We start from the raw sequence: 11,865 nt of genomic DNA on the forward strand, positions 1-11,865 counted from the left end.
TAAATGGCTGGGCTTGGAATGGAGGTGAGTGAGTTTGGAGGGGATTCCAAACTCAGGTGCTTGAGGTGCCACTACAGACAGAGAGTGGAAAAATGACTAACACACACGTGCATGTGTGTGTGTGTGTGCATGTGTGTGTGTGTGTTCTCTGATTTGCTGACAGATGCAGGTGTAGACAACCAGCTCTAGCACTGCGATATTACACTAAAAGTACAAAGTGAGTTCGTATATTATTACAAGGGGAACAATTGATTCTGATTGTTGCTTTGGACAGGGAGCACTGAAAAGGCTACACTGAAATTGAAAGTGTTAAATCATAAATAAGTCAGGGGGGTTTTCTATATGTAGGAAGCAGCATGCACAGAGACAAAGATGTAGGGCTGCATGAGATTTTACTACAGTAAATAATCTTGTGTAACTAATGGCTCATTCATAGTTGGGTGAGGAGCACAGAGCATTGGGAAGCGGGCATAGGTTTAACTGTAAAAGCCTTGAGTACCCCTCTGCCATGGGTATTTATCTTTTATCTGCAATTGCTTCACTCTTCTAACAAATGGACTCTTTGGCGGGGGGGTGTTTAGAGATAATTTCGCGGGAGCTGGAGCACGGTTAATTTAGAGACAACCTTTCCTTTGGAACGTTCAGGTTTGAGTAATCTAGGCCTGGTGAACTGTCCTGCTGTCCAGAGAACATTGTGGAGGATCAGCAGCATCCAGTAGGTTAATCTGTCCCTAGAGGAGGGTGTGGAGTTCCAGTATGGAAGGAATTAAGTTTTGAGAGGTCAAATGATGGGCTGGGGAAAGACTCAGATCTGCAATCCTCTCTTTGTTGTCATTTGTGATTTGCTTTTGAGTGTTTATAATGACTAGGTGCAAAATCAATTTAACAGTGCTACACCCCCCCAATAAATCAGGGATACAACTGAAATTACCTCAGAAGAAATCAAACATCTATGATGTCTTTGTCTCCTGTTTTCCTTAGTCGACTCTGGCTTATTTCATTTTCTCATGGTTCCAAATCACTCACAGAAGAACATGCTGCACAGTCAGGTGAGACACTTCTGTTCCTTAAGGAGAGGGAAGGGCGGAGCTGCGGCAGCAGCATAAGCCACCCTGTCCATGTGCTGCATCGGTTCTCATCACTTGGTGTTCTCAAGTGTTGGACAAATAGAGCAGAATGTGAAGCTTTGCACTTAAATTGAACAAGGCTATATTCTCTTCTCAAGAACAAATTTTCTTAGTGGGTGGATAAAGAAACACCCATAACATGAGGTAAGTGACCAGGAACTACTGTTTCCATGGAGCCAAAGAGAATGCAAAGTGGAGAGGCAGACACTAAAGATACATGATTTTCATATTTTTGCATAGGATTGGTCTTTTTTCCCTCAGCATCAGATCCAATTAAGGCATTTATCGTTATCTCTCCCCCTCACTCCTATATTACCTTCCTGATCCAAGGCTGTGAGCCAGAGCAGGTCCTGGGGTGCCCACCCAGTTTCCCACCCCTCATCTTTTTCCAGTTGCAGTGCTGAGGGTTGGACTTCACATCTTTGGGTGCAAGAGCATTGGCTGAGTGGGCAGGTGCCATTTTCTATGACCGAATGCTCAAGTGGAAGAGTACACGCCTTCTTCACAGAGATTCGAAGTGAAATCCCACCAGGTGTGTTTGCGTTTGAGTGACTCTGCTTTCAAATCTCACTAGGAAAATATCTGGCGCAGAGTTGAGGCTCATTAGTGTTTACCGTTGTTCATCATGGCCAATGGCTTCTTCAGCAGTTTATGGAATAAAACCTCCAGCAGGAAAAATGCATGCACTGTCTAAGTATCCTGCCGCAGAAAAATGAATCAGGTGTAGCATGAGTTTGTGTCATATAAGAGCAAATTAAAAGTATTTTAGGTTTATTTGCAGCTATTCCCAAGGCCTTGCAGATTGTAGGCTAGGTTGTAGCCTTCTCTGTTTCTGTGGCAAAGTTCTCTAATCTGTGGTAATCAAAAGACAGTATTTCAGGAAAAAAGTTCGTTATCTTATCATTCATTATTTCATTGTTAGTAACATCGTACCTTGTGCAGAAATATCAGTATAATCTCAGCTATACACACTATGAGGATGAATGATAATGTTGTAATTCTGTATTATTATATTAGGAAATATAAGTTGACAGATACTAAGAAAAAAAAATGTGTTTCTCTTCCTTAATCCCTCAGTTTTTACATGGAATCTATGGTGGATGAGGATCCTTCTTTCTGTCAAACATTTTGGTCATCTTTTAAACATTGTTAGAGCTCCAAAGTGAGAATTCACGTCATCCAACAACTAGTCCCATAAATTCCAATGTGAATACACTTTCCTTAGCTCTCACCAAATAATGGCAACACTAACAGTTTGCAGTCATTTTACTTCGTGTGTTTTACTCGATCAGTTTGTTATTTGAAAGGCCTATGTAACAAGAAAATTTTTAATTGATACGAAGTCATGCATTTCCCATCATAAACTAGTATTTATGGAGTTGTTCTTTATTACTAATTATTATGCTTATGATCATCAATTCATTTATAAAGATTAATCAAAAACAATTTTAAAGACGTTTTGTCTTCTGTCTGATTTTCTTTTCTCTAAAAACTGGACAAGAGAAATAAATTTACAAAGGAAGGATAAAGGGAAAAGCTCATCTCTCTTTGTTACAGAAATTACACAATGAACACTAATTTAATGTCCTATGTAAATAATGCCTTTTTGTTATCTAAGGATTCTAAGTGAAAAATGGATTTGCATCTAACGCATGCAGCTCTCTGGGGCCTTAATAAATGGAAGGAGATTTTGCCCAATGCCCTCACAGCGTTTTCTCAAATTAATTGACCTCTTTGGGTGGATGTAATGTAGCCCCATATTCCAAAGGGGGGAAAGACTATAACGTTTTCTCAAATTAACTGACCTCTTTGGGTGGATGTAATGTAGCCCCATATTCCAAAGGGGGGAAAGACTATAGCCAGTTGAAAATAAATCCCAAAGTTGTAGGACATGTCTAAGAGTGAACAAGAAAAATAACTTCTGAGAGATGTATTTAGGGACCGCTTTACATTTTTCTACCCTAGGCTGCTAACAGAATGTACCTATCCTGTCCTTTCATTCTGACTTCATATATTATACAAATAGTTTGTCTTATGTTCCAAGCCCCTGGGAAGATGTCAAAGCTCTGTTCCCACAAAGTTACTTTAATGAGCTCTACAGGATTAAGAATTTTTTGATGACTCTTATTTGTACTTACATGTAACATTCAGCAATGAAAGTCACCTACTGTATAATTTAATTTCTGTGACAGTCTGGAAAAGACAAAAGTGCAGCGACAATCAGTGCTTGCTAGGGGTGGGAGCATGCTGGGATTACAAAGGGTAAGCTTGGGGAGCTTTTTTGGAATTTTGGAACTATTCTGGAACATGATCATTGTGGTGATCATTCCAGTCTCCACATGTACCACAATTCCTTGAAATGAGCTCCAAAAATATCAGATTTCCTGAAGTGAATCTGTAAGGTAAAACAAAGTTGGAAGAAACAGATTTGGCTTTTAAGTACAAAGCCTTAAGTTTTGTTCTTATCTTAAGTGGTAGAATGATGTTTAACTGATTTATTGGGAGAGTTGATAGAAATATATTCTTAATCTTTATTTATGTGTTCCTTTTATTGATGAGTGAAGGGATACTGGAAAATCTTTCTAGGATACAATCCTCAAAGCGTCAGAGCTGGATCCTTTCATTATACTGTGCTTACACTGTGAACGTTTCTTGTAAAATGAGATAAATTCATTTTATGAATTCTCAGCATTAAAGAAAGCATTGCAGTGATTATATTTTGCTATTCACTTTTCTTGTTTTGTTGGGAGATAGAATGGTCTTCTATTTCAAGTTATAGTTTGATTTTTCTTTTTGGGGAATTCAGGTACATCTCACTATTATGGCAAAACAATGATTTGTGATTTAGACCTTTGCATTCTCAAATCTGAATCATATATTTGTAATAGTAAATTACAAATTTGTAATAGTAAATATATAAAAGTAAACAAAGTTTAAAAAACAGTAAAATGTATCAGATAAAAATAACTAAGCAAATATTAATTTACTCAAACTGTGAATCTCAAAGTGTGTAGTTTTTGAATTGTAATTGACTTGCATAATTCAGCACTTTTTAATGCCTGCAGAATGAACCTAAAAACCCATCTCGTCCTTGAATAATTTTGATAAACAATTAAATATTTATACCGTATTTTCTACTATGCTGAATTAGATGATTTTCAATAATAAATGGCAACTCTAATGGTGTCTGTTTTTCTCTCTTATCAGCCTTAGAACTTTCCTACTTATACTAAAAGGTAATGATTTCCTTCATCATTTAACATTTATTATTTTCACCCCTGGATATTTAGGTTATTGAAAAACATAACAAAAGAAAAAAGTTGGTTCAGATGCACACATACCTTTTGAATATTATGAGAGTACCCTACAATTTAAAACAAAGGAATTGACATTTGTTGAGCATTCAGGTTAAAATACACATTTCAGGGTTTGCACTGGTAGGGATGAGATTAGGGTGGCCAGTCTGTATTAATATTTTCTGTCCTGTCATACTGATTTCTTTGCTTGTTTACTGAAAACCTCATTCACAAATGACAAGAACACAGAGTATCCAGGAATTCTGAGTTTTGTGTGTTTCACGCCTTTTGACATTGATATTAAAGATTTAATTGGTGTAGAATCATTACAGGGTGGAAAAGTTATATTCCTTCCTAATAAGTGAAAAATAAATGACTGGATTAGAGGAATTTGTGGGATTTACATGGTTATTTAAACTATCTTACTTTTCTTTTGGGTTGTTCTGGTTTACTATTTATAGTAAAATGATTTTAGATTTAAGTATACATTTTCATGAGTGACTTTTTAACTATAGAAGGTTTCTCAATATATTTATATTGTGAAGTGTTATTTTTTAATGCTAAATGATAATAGAGCAGACTGCACAGGGATTAACTGTATAAATTTGAATTTGTATTTCTACATGTTTTACAATGCTGACACAGCATAAAGTGTTGGGAAAACACAAATATAACTAAATATGTGAGGTAGGCTTCTGAGGTGGCCTGAGGACTTCACCTCTTCCCCTTGAGTGTTCTGGAGTCTGGGGCTATGACAAAATGTAATGATTACGTTATCTTACAAGGGATTCTGCAAATTTAGCACAGGCCCCAAGTCAGTCGACTTTGAGTTCATCAACAGGCAGATTTTCTTTCCTGCTGTCCTTGTAGAGGCTAAATGTCATACCCTAGACTGCTATGAGGATATGTGGGGCCTTTGTCCAGGGGCAGAGGGCAGCCTGTGGGAGTGAGAGCAGTCCTAACCGACAGCCAATGATGGCAGTTTGACCCACATTGTACCCATTTTGTACACCATTGAATCTATCTGTATAAATTACCACTGACAAAGGGCTTTTGGCCACTCAATCCGAAGCTTTCTTGGAAATTCAAGAACTCTTCTTCCTCCTCTTATTTTCAGTAAAACTCTTGACTTCCTCCTTTGGTTCACAACTTTATCCCTTGATGTATGAGACCACAAACGTGGCACATCTGAGGCCTAACAGGTCAGGAGTTATACTTTCCTATCTCATTCTCAAAAGTGTGAAACAGTGAACTTGGATCATTGTAAGTGGGTAAATTTGTAGGAAATTTTTACACAGTAATAGAGGGCTAACACACCACAGGAGCTATTTTAAGGAAAGAATACTTATGGAAACAAATGTTGATTTATTGCTGTATATAAGAAACTTTAAAAAGAAACATTGAAATTCTTGTGCTTGAGGAGCCTATGATCAAACAAGAAGTGGACATGTTTGTTTTTAGACAGACTAGTACAATTTCCTAGATCACTAGGCAGATTTTCCTATGGTGAGAGACAATTGTTTTTGGGTATGGAGATTCTGTCATCATGAAGTTATTATTTTAGTGTTTCCTGGAAGTCATATCCTGCTACAGCAAGGAACTGGTCCCTCCTTTCCTTGGTCCTGGGTTCTTTTTCCCCTTGAAAGAATTTAGTCACGACAAGAGGCCGTGCAGAAGTACAGACCTCAGGACAGTTACACTTCCAAGTGAGAAGGCGGGCATTGTTACAAGGACATCTGCACTGAATACTAACTAGGATATATTTTTATGCACAAAAAGTTATTGGTGCTCAGGAAACTATGATGTTCACCATTGTTTTCTTTACATAACATCGATATTATATACTTATCGACATTTCTCTTAGGAATCCCTAAGAATGTCCATATGCAAAAATGCCTTTCTTATTCCTCTTAGGTAGTCAGTGTCCCTCAGGAGCCTTAAAGAAATAAGAATCTAAATCAAGTCTGAGCCCAAGGAGGGAGGGTCTTTAAGGAATGCTTCTTTTTCTGCTGTCACTGGGTGCAGGTCATAGCACGCAGGAATGTTGTATGCCTTGTTTTGATGACAAGGTGACCAGAGAGTGGGCAGAATGTGCACAATTTAGAACCTTAACGTGTCACTGTGCACTGTGAGATCACCGTGTGGCTAAGGCCCAGCAAGTGATTGTAAATATCTTCTCCCTTGAGGTCTTTGCTTCTTCCCTTAACTGTAACTGGCCGGGCACGCTACTTTGGACACACACATTTCAATCTCTCTTCCCTTCCCAAAGGCTGGCCTATGGTACTCCCTAACATTGGTTCACAGATTTCAGTTATCCAATCTGATGACATAATACATTTTCTAATAAAGTACGATTCGTATTTTAAGTGTCTAGCCATTATCTTTTTATGTTCATTAATGAGCTATTTACTTTATCAGGAAGTGGTTGGCTCAGTTTTAGTGCTTACCTATGTGACATGTTGCCATGTATATCTCTGATGTGGATGGGCACAGATAACTAGTGATAAGCCCGAATATTCTATCATGAAATTTTGCAAATTAAATTAAATTATTTGATAGAAATACATGAGTCACAAATACAGGCTTTGAAATTTCCCAGGTGAGATGGTTTCTAATTTTGTTTTCCTTTTGTAATGGAGAGTACATATTTTATGAAGTTTTCATATGCCTTCAAATTATGGCCTGAAGTAGTCAACCTTGAATCCTCCCTCTCCGTGCTCATGATAAATCTACCACCTGTCTTTTCATATTTAAGTAACAAGCAAGGTGACTTTAAGAATGATATGTCCTTGCTGTCTGATAATTTTATTATTAGAGCTAGAAAAATGAATTTAAAGTTGGGTAAATTAGAAAATTCTCTGTGGTAGATTGTTTTATCATAAGTTCCTAACTGTTCTTGTCCTTCTCAGATGAGGAGTTATATATCTGTACCGTCATACGCCTCCCTCTGTCATGTAGCTTGACATATTTCTCATTTGAATGAACATACTCTCTCACTACTTGATCAATTTGAGCCCCGAAATTTGTAGGAGCCAAAAGAATTTGAGTAAAAGAGGGCTTGTGTCACTTTTGGCCAGAAGCTTTGAGTGTTGGTATCTGCTGAGTACTTTCACCCTTTTTAATATTCCAGCAAAAGAGCCTCTCCCAGGTAAGAGCTGTGTGTTCAGGCTGATCCGTGAATGAGGAAGAAGAGTACAGGTGTTAGCTGCAGGTCGAATTGAGCTGCAGCTGACCAGGGGTCGTTGATTGACACATCAGCCTTTTTTTGTTTTACAAGCTTTTGATGTTTGTTTCCACTACAAAACTACAATATCATCTGAAATTTAATTTTCTTTGAAATGAATATATGACCATCTCAGTTCTCTGGTTAACACTTCAATAGATTTTTTTTTTTTTTATTGCCTTCAAACTAAAAGCCAAAATCAGCTTTTCTGCAAGATTGTAAATGTCTAAGGCTCTATTGGTTCTCTTTCATTTTTTAACTGTTAGTAGACTGTAGCATGTGTCTTCTTATGTCTGTACAGGTTTCCCTATGTCCCCTGTATTCATTGCTTCTAACTTGAGGAATAGTGTGTGCAAAGATCTATGGTTATGTATATGTCATATATATGATTAGTATCTTATTTCTCACTTTATTTCTCTGCATAATGAAAGGAATTCTGTTGCTATATACCCTATGTTATCTGCTGCATCTTTCACAGTGCTGGCACATACTAGAAATATAAGAAATATATACTGAGTAAAGCAAAGAATAAAATAAATATTTTTGCTGTACCATCTCTAGCCCAAGAAATATACTATTTTCAGAATATTAGTGTCATAATAGAGGTATTACTATCTTAATTTTCTTTTAAATTATTTCTCAAGATTCAGAACAGAATTCCCTAGTATATGTGCAACATTTACTAAGTGAGAATTGTAACAGGTATGTTGTACATCTTTTTGTAATGTTATTTCTCATGAAGTAAGAATTCATTCCCACTTAGTGCCTAAGAGTAGTTGAAGGGTTTTGCATTGCCATAGCAACACTACTCAGTTTTTACAATGGTTTCCTCCATATTTTAAACATCACATTATTTCATTAAAGAAACTTAAGAATTTTGTGACAAATGATATTGTCTGATCCTGATGGCTAAAATATATACAATTTTATATGCTTTCTGCATGTATTTAAATTTGACTTTTAAATTACATTTATTTTAAAGTAACTTCATTCTCTTTTGTATTTTGAGCTTTATGTGGTCTAATTTATAAAGTCAATCTTTACTCTTTTTTTACATTTATTTTTCCCAGTATGTGTTTTCTAATTTTCAGAAAGCACTACTTTAATCCATCAAGTTTAGGTTTTAGGTACTAAAAGCTGAAAGAAACATGGTATAGTAAAGGTGAGTTTGGGAGAGGCCAGAAGTAACCCCACAACGTGTCACTGAAGAAAGTAATTCTTTGATTCCTTGGCAGTGATCAGGTACTGGAGGGCACCTAGCTGAGGGACGGAGGGAGATATTGCTTGCAAAAGGACAGAAGACGGTGTCATCATTGGGGATATGACCAAGATGCACATTTTCCTTTCTAATTCTGTGCAGATAGGGCTGATGCTCTTTGTATTTTTGGTGACACTGATATAATGTGATTGATGACAACAATGACCATGACAACAATGTTGGAGAAAGAACATAAGTAAGATGGATACAGGCATAGTAGATCTTTCCACAAGGTAATATTCAGGGTATTTTTTAACCTATTGTTAATAGTCAGTGCTCTACCTTGACAAGATGTTTAGGATAAACTCATGTGTGCTTTACACAGTGTGCAACCAGTTTCTTATGCATTTGGCGCTTTTATATTGCTTCTAACAAGTTGCATGTATTTTTTTTTCTCTGAAAGTTGAATCATTCTTTAGAGACTTGGTGCAATACAGAGGGTGTTACTATCTCCCCAGGACCTTATTAACTCATAAATGGCTTCTTTCCTCACTTTTCATACCTAGAAGGGTTTGTTAGATAATTTACTATTGTGGTTTAAGCTAAATATAAAACAATGCCTTCCTTTTTTCCACAAATCATATTATAATTTTCATGTGGTTTTTATATCATTCTATTGTTGAGTGAATGTGATTTTGAGGTTTCCTTGGAGTTAAAGACACTGGAAAAGAGTTTGTAAAGAAGGGTATAAGTAGAAGAAAAAATATCGAAATGGTGAGGGAAAAATCAGTAAATTGTTTTATTTGCTTGGAATAATGAATGAATTTTACATTTTTAGAAATGAAGAAATCTAAAGAAAGAAAAAATTTGTAGTAGCTGTTAATCTAAGCTTCCAAGGACCCAATCTTATGGTTTGCCCATATACTTTAGATTTTTCTAGAAAGAAATGTAGTGTTGTGCTGACAGAATCGTATACCATGATGGATGATATCACAGCCGTTCTCTATTTTCTGAAGCACTTATATTTAGGAATCTTTTGTTCTTGGCAATTAGTGCTTTGTGTGCCCTAATTAACCTAGTGCCCATTAATTAGCAGGTATTATTCCCACCCTAAAAATCCAATTTCAGTAAAATGTGCATATAAATGCTAGATTAAGAAATAGTTCTTCCTGACCTCTTTATATGGGTTTGAATAACGTCGATGGTAGTGATGATAAAGTATAGAAACTCATTTGGGGCACATCTTTAAGAGCTATAGTGTAGTCCACATAACAAACCAGCGAGGTAAGTATGAAGTCTCAGTTCCGCACCTTTGCAGACTGGAGCACAATCTAGTTATTCAAACTTTCATAAAATCATAAACAGTATAAGGTAACTTTTTTGGATTTGAGTTCAGTTTTACTATACGCTGTTTTCTTACTTTGCTCAATTATCTCCTAAAAGGCAAAATAAAAAACAATGTAATTGAGAAAAATGGTAAAGACAATGATAATAATCTGATCTAAAGCATGCTGTTTATGGAACACTAAAATGGGTCTCTTAATTGCAATTTAATAATGGTACTGGTTTTAGAATTTTATGTGGTATGATATTTGGAACTAAGGAGTCAAAGATCACTAGAAAATTGGATTTTAAGTAGTGTTCTTTGGAAGAAGAATGGAAAATGTGCTCTTTAAGGAAACTTGGGATCAAAAGCAATGTGCACACAGTAGTAATATGAAATAATTTGGCCACTACATGCTTCTGAAAATGAGAAATTATTTTGCAATGCACAATCCCCTGGCTTGCAATATCTACAGTTGGAGCTTTTACACGTGGCCAAAATGTTTCCAATTTGATGGGTTTGGTGACCTGTAGAGGCGGTAAGTTGTTAACTAAATGACATTTTATTAGTGAGGTGGACATGTCCACTGGTGGAAATTTCAGGAGTTGCAGGATGGAATATGTGAGTATATATTATTAAAAAGGTAGGGAGCTTCAGGAAATGTATTCAGCTTTTTTCACCTTCAGTCTGTGAATGATGCCTACTGTATTATGTCAATACTTACTATTTAAAATATCAGGAAGAGAGGAAAACTTCAAGCATATAAATTCTATGCTTCCTATTCCCTGCATGGCTTGTTGACCTTTGTCGTGTGCAGACCATATATTGGAGTCTATTTTCCTCTCTCTTTTCCATTTTCGTATTTCAAAAAGCATGGATTCATGCTTTCTCCAAAGATTTCAGCAGTGCATTCATCTATGTATGTGATTATTATGGGAGGTAGGGAAATGTTTACGTTAATGTTAAGCCTGTTTGATTTCTTTCTCACACGATATTCTGGATGACTTCCATGGAGTTAATATGTCCCTCCATGATAGATGGGAAGAAGCATGCAGAAATGCTTACCTCATATTTGCAGACAGAAAATTCCAAAAGAAAAAGGTCAGAAGAGAGGACTTTGCGGGAGAGATAGGGAAGAGGAAAGGAAAGAAGGGATGAAGAGAGGAGAGAAAGGAGGTCAGGTGAGGATCTACGTGCTGACCAGGATTAACCCCCATCAGTGAACAAGAAGAAATGTAGCTGGAAATCTCCTGAGATCTAAGTTCAGTAGGAAAGGTAGTATAGGGGAAAGAGCACAAAATCTTTGTAAATATCAGTGTACAAAATGAATAAGAACTCTCTTAGATGAAGTGAGTAATCAATTACTTAAAAAGAATGAAGACTCACCTGTGAAGTAGTGTATTTCAAAGTAATTTGTTATTCTCTGTGGCATGGTTGAATATAGATACCTTTTCAGGGAGCACCAACTTACTTCTCTGAGAGAAATCATCAAAGATATTTAATGTCTTGGTTACTTCCTGTTATGACTTGTATCTAGTTGTCCCCCCAAAGCCTCATGAAGTTACAGGTGGAGCTTTTCAGGAGTTGCTGGATCTAGGGTGTGATCCAGCAAGGGATCACAGGGTGGGATCAAGGGTGCAATGCTAGGGTTAAGGTTGTGGGTGCTACCCTCCCTAATGGTGGGGAGCCTAAACAAG

The 11,865-nt window shown here is 36.6% G+C and overlaps 1 long non-coding RNA gene across 1 annotated transcript; it reads right to left on the bottom strand.

Moving 5' to 3' along the window:
• Positions 1-1,192: 1,192 nt before the first annotated feature.
• LOC102021062 lies at positions 1,193-3,372 on the bottom strand. The gene is made up of 2 exons (XR_262418.1): positions 3,266-3,372; positions 1,193-1,979 (listed from the first exon to the last, which is right to left on the bottom strand). It is a non-coding gene; the product is annotated as an uncharacterized LOC102021062 (long non-coding RNA).
• Positions 3,373-11,865: the final 8,493 nt, after the last annotated feature.

The sequence above is a fragment of the Chinchilla lanigera genome, unplaced genomic scaffold (assembly GCF_000276665.1).
Source record: "Chinchilla lanigera isolate Chin_1 unplaced genomic scaffold, ChiLan1.0 scaffold00046, whole genome shotgun sequence".
Lineage (NCBI taxonomy): Eukaryota > Metazoa > Chordata > Mammalia > Rodentia > Chinchillidae > Chinchilla > Chinchilla lanigera.